The sequence below is a fragment of the Ceratina calcarata genome, unplaced genomic scaffold (genome assembly GCF_001652005.2).
Source record: "Ceratina calcarata isolate Rehan_Ccalc_2016 unplaced genomic scaffold, ASM165200v1 scaffold116.2, whole genome shotgun sequence".
Lineage (NCBI taxonomy): Eukaryota > Metazoa > Arthropoda > Insecta > Hymenoptera > Apidae > Ceratina > Ceratina calcarata.
Genome location: NW_017132550.1, coordinates 834 through 6,429, shown reverse-complemented (window position 1 = coordinate 6,429; position 5,596 = coordinate 834). Strand labels below are relative to the sequence as shown.

Here is a 5,596-nt window from a genome sequence, read left to right as displayed (position 1 = left end):
TTATTGAAGGAAACGATCATAAAATAAGTCGATTTATTATTTAAATATAAGATTAGATTTACAGATTCTGCAATTGATAAATCGTGAAAAATCTACTCAGTTTCTAAAATCCACACAGAGGCATTTCATTTATGCTTCGCATGCTTGAGATACTTAATCATGCCAATGGAAAGACACAATTACACCACTTCCTGTGACAGCTTCCATTCCTTTCACCTTCGGTTACAACAGCGTAAAATCCAAGTTTAAGAAAAAGACATCTGAAAACAATTATTATCGTCTGTCCTTCTGGTTCGGATCTTGGGAGTGAACGTACCTTCGGTTAATAACTATCCTCGCTTAAGGACGACCTTGCCAAGCCGGAAGTGACGAACCGGATTCATACGAGAAGCCATAGGAAACGCAGAGGCGTTAGGAATGCGCGTGGAAGGTGTGGTGCAAACCGTAGGCATTGGGTGCTACCCCTGGAAATAAGTTTTTGATCTATGCACTAATACTAGAGGCAAGTAAAAATTCTTAATAAAGATAGGAGAATAATTTATTGATTTATATATTTTAGACGTTCAAGATATATTTTAGACGTTCAAACTTTGCATACTTCCATTAACTGTTTTCAAAAACAAGCAGGATCAGTATAATATAGATAAAAAACTGAATCAGAGGATTTTCCTCGATGAACCGATTTTTTTCTAAAGCCTCGGGGTCGTCGACTTTCGTTTCTCGTTTCGAAGGACAATTTCCTGTCTGTCTTTTGTTCCCTTCGCGAAACTCGTTCGCCTCACGCTTACCTTGACGCCGGTTCACTTTTACCGATTTCACAAGAAAAAAATGCTTATGAACGTTTTGATTGAAAGGTTCCATGAATCAGCTCCACGAATAGCCGCACTGATACGATGTGTTCAATAATTGTATGCAGAAATTCATAAAAATAATGGTGCGAAATGACTAATCATTGATCTCATTAATAATAGATGCTTAATATGAATTTCATATTCGACGGAGTTTATTGATTGAATGCATTCTTGCGATTTAAATCAAAATGTATCCGTACATTTTTCAATAGAATAGACACTAAAAATATCTGTCGATAAATTGAATTTAATATAGCAATTAAAAGTATAACGATAGAAATTAAAAGGACAGTTTAAACCGCAGTGAACAATGACTGTGAACGACTTCGGGGAGGCAGGTTTTCAACACCGGGAAAAACGATCTATCCGCATAATCGGTCGAGTTTTTCCTCGCCCGTTTCGACCGATTTATTCCTCGTTAAAACCGCGGAGAAATATTTTTACCCGGCCAACCGTGACGATCCCGTAACGCCGGTAGCGGTTTATTATTATGCGTTACGTCGCCACCGCCGCTGTGCCGCACCGGTTCCATTATTTCCAACGCGTCGCTTAACGGGTTCGCCACAAAGTCTGCAACGTGCCTTCTGCTTGCCAAACAGCTTCATCTTTCCGTTCAGTGACCATTACGAAAATTATTTCCATTTCTTAGGTTTTTAACAAGAAGCTGTTGTATAATAGAAACTGCAAGCCTAATATGGATTGCGAATATGCAATATGTAATAAAAAATATACATCTGATGTGAATTATTAAAATAAAAATAGGGGACAAATATAATAAAGAGAACAAAGGGTGTATGAAGAGTTCAGTATAAAAATACATTTCCTATAAGATGATCTATTAGTTACAGAGCTGATTAGCATAGAACATAGCAGGGGAGACCTGTGAACACGGTGGAATTATTCGAGCTCGTGAAGACACGCATAGGTCAAATCCGGTTCACGATTGAGAGGCTGTTCCTTTCTCTTTGACGCTTCAGTAGCAATCGGTTTGACTCGGAGACGTAATCGTGGGCCTTCGATAGCTCAGTTGGTAGAGCGGTGGACTGTAGTTGGTTTAATTAATTAATTATAATATGGACATCCATAGGTCGCTGGTTCAAATCCGGCTCGAAGGAATTTTATTTTATTCCAAATTATAATAATGCGAGGTTCTAAGTATCGTATGAATGATACGACATTTTTATATTTTTCAAGAGTACAAGTAATTATGTAACTATTTATGATATCGTTTAAGTATATATGTTATCTTTTAAGAAGTAATTTAACTTATTGTTGATACACAGATTGTTTATCTTATCTATGATATTTAGAACAGTGAAATTATAAATCCTTCGATAGCTCAGTTGGTAGAGCGGTGGACTGTAGTTGTTCGGTTATAAGAGTCATCCATAGGTCGCTGGTTCGAATCCGGCTCGAAGGAATTTTTTTTTTACTTCCAATATTAAAGATTTTTATAATTAATTCATTATTAAACCACCTCTTCGATTATTATTACTAAACTATTTTTCTGTCGAGAAATATTTATTATCCCAGGAACGAGAAACGTGACTAGTAATAAAATTTAAGAGAGACTAATCGAGTTTCTTATATAAATATTACGTAAATCTTATCTACTTTTATTTTAATTGGTATCTTGCTGTAAGATAGTTCCTCGAATTAAATGAAATAATCAGTTAATTTATTCATCGCGCCACTGACCTAATAGAAGTCAATTTCACCGAGGTTTATTCAAAGGCGTGCCGTTTCTGACGTGGAACTCTTCATCTGCCATTGACTTTCAAATTACTACGGCGCGCTTCATAGTCATTGTTAGAAAGATCGACGGATCATCGTTCATAAATGACGCTATGACACTTATGTACATAGTATAAAATCGAGATTAATAGTGTCAGACGTATCCGAGGTACGTTTCACTTGATATTGATCAGACGTACCGAATGAGCCTGTACAAAGTATTTAAAATTATCCACTGGTCATTGACTCCATCGTACGACCTGAAGAAAGCATTTCAATTTGTCATTTAATGATCTCTGTAATAAGTTGATGCATGATGTGCACGATAAGAAATTATTTTATATAAGACTTCTTATTAAGACTCAGTTCTTATCCGATATGTTGTAAATCTACAGAGAAATCGGTACCGAAATTCAAATAGAAACGCGTCTCTCTTTCCCCTTTAGTCTCCAGGCTTTCCACTTTTGCAGGACTCTTTGAATATTCATCTGTGACTTTCTTGAAATTCAAGTGTCGATATTTCTTCATGAGATTTCATATTTCAACAATCTTACGTTCTTAGCGATCGGTAAACAAACGTCCAATTATTGAAATTTTGACTAAGAACTTTCCCTTCCTCTTTAATCAAATTAATGATCGCTTCGAATTTTTTTACTCTATACGTTTTTATTTTCTGACCGTAAATAAACTGTGAGAAGTGACTTTTCTTGAAATAGAGCAGTAGCGAAAGGATTAAGTAAATTAAATAAGAACGGCACACAGCGTCTGTGCAATGAATCGTGTTTCCTTGATTGATTTTGCGGCGCATCTCACCCACGTACTGCGGGGGCAATCGGATGTCGCAATTAAATTCCGGTATCTGGGTCATTGTAAATCTTCACGATCCTAACCATCGCACAAGAGTCAATACAAATTGGAATCAATATTCCAAATGACTTTTACAACATCACAATATTTTATTATAAATGATTTGTGTATATTATATATTTATTTGTCAAACGATATTTATCTATTATCAAAGTGTTGCAACACGAAGGCAATAAAACCTGGCGGGACGGATCGGTGTGAAATCAATAAGACTGCGAAGCATGTTCATCGATTATCGTTTTATGGCTCGCACTTTCCATCGTAAGTCGATAATAGCTTCGTTGTTCGCCGTTGAGCAAGCAGCATCGGATGTTTCCTCCTTCGTTCTCTGGGCACGGCGATGGAACGCACGCGATAAATACCGTTAAAGAACGGTAGGAAGCCAGCGTCAGTGGTTTGAAAATCTCGTGCAAGCGAAAGTGAGTAGAGAAAGCTGTGCGCCGAGCGCAAGGCCGTCCCTGGCTCGGACTCCTTCCCAAAGGATGCAGGAATCTCATTTCAGAAGGTCGGTACAATTGGAAACATAAATAGAAACCTGTAGCCAATATTGTGCAAGAATTTACATGAAAGAGAATCGACGCTGTTCGTTCTGTCTTAAACTGTTTTTCAATTCGTACATCCTTTGGATTTTTACGTCCTTTAATGACTTATGACTCTTTAAAGCCTAGGATTTTACTTCATATATTAACCCATTCGCTGCCAAGGACGAGTATACTCGTCTTTGGCAGGGTGTAAAGTATTTAAAATTATCCACTGGTCATTGACTCCATCGTACGACCTGAAGAAAGCATTTCAATTTGTCATTTAATGATCTCTGTAATAAGTTGATGCATGATGTGCACGATAAGAAATTATTTTATATAAGACTTCTTATTAAGACTCAGTTCTTATCCGATATGTTGTAAATCTACAGAGAAATCGGTACCGAAATTCAAATAGAAACGCGTCTCTCTTTCCCCTTTAGTCTCCAGGCTTTCCACTTTTGCAGGACTCTTTGAATATTCATCTGTGACTTTCTTGAAATTCAAGTGTCGATATTTCTTCATGAGATTTCATATTTCAACAATCTTACGTTCTTAGCGATCGGTAAACAAACGTCCAATTATTGAAATTTTGACTAAGAACTTTCCCTTCCTCTTTAATCAAATTAATGATCGCTTCGAATTTTTTTACTCTATACGTTTTTATTTTCTGACCGTAAATAAACTGTGAGAAGTGACTTTTCTTGAAATAGAGCAGTAGCGAAAGGATTAAGTAAATTAAATAAGAACGGCACACAGCGTCTGTGCAATGAATCGTGTTTCCTTGATTGATTTTGCGGCGCATCTCACCCACGTACTGCGGGGGCAATCGGATGTCGCAATTAAATTCCGGTATCTGGGTCATTGTAAATCTTCACGATCCTAACCATCGCACAAGAGTCAATACAAATTGGAATCAATATTCCAAATGACTTTTACAACATCACAATATTTTATTATAAATGATTTGTGTATATTATATATTTATTTGTCAAACGATATTTATCTATTATCAAAGTGTTGCAACACGAAGGCAATAAAACCTGGCGGGACGGATCGGTGTGAAATCAATAAGACTGCGAAGCATGTTCATCGATTATCGTTTTATGGCTCGCACTTTCCATCGTAAGTCGATAATAGCTTCGTTGTTCGCCGTTGAGCAAGCAGCATCGGATGTTTCCTCCTTCGTTCTCTGGGCACGGCGATGGAACGCACGCGATAAATACCGTTAAAGAACGGTAGGAAGCCAGCGTCAGTGGTTTGAAAATCTCGTGCAAGCGAAAGTGAGTAGAGAAAGCTGTGCGCCGAGCGCAAGGCCGTCCCTGGCTCGGACTCCTTCCCAAAGGATGCAGGAATCTCATTTCAGAAGGTCGGTACAATTGGAAACATAAATAGAAACCTGTAGCCAATATTGTGCAAGAATTTACATGAAAGAGAATCGACGCTGTTCGTTCTGTCTTAAACTGTTTTTCAATTCGTACATCCTTTGGATTTTTACGTCCTTTAATGACTTATGACTCTTTAAAGCCTAGGATTTTACTTCATATATTAACCCATTCGCTGCCAAGGACGAGTATACTCGTCTTTGGCAGGGTGTCACGCATTGCCAGGACGAGTATACTC

General features: G+C 37.6%; 2 non-coding genes across 2 annotated transcripts; both read left to right on the top strand.

Annotated features, from left to right (window-relative positions):
* Positions 1-1,863: 1,863 nt before the first annotated feature.
* Positions 1,864-1,966, top strand: TRNAY-GUA (transfer RNA tyrosine (anticodon GUA)). The gene is made up of 2 exons: positions 1,864-1,900; positions 1,931-1,966. It is a non-coding gene; the product is annotated as a tRNA-Tyr (tRNA).
* Positions 1,967-2,179: 213 nt separating this feature from the next.
* Positions 2,180-2,271, top strand: TRNAY-GUA (transfer RNA tyrosine (anticodon GUA)). Its single transcript is given in 2 exon segments — positions 2,180-2,216; positions 2,236-2,271. It is a non-coding gene; the product is annotated as a tRNA-Tyr (tRNA).
* Positions 2,272-5,596: the final 3,325 nt, after the last annotated feature.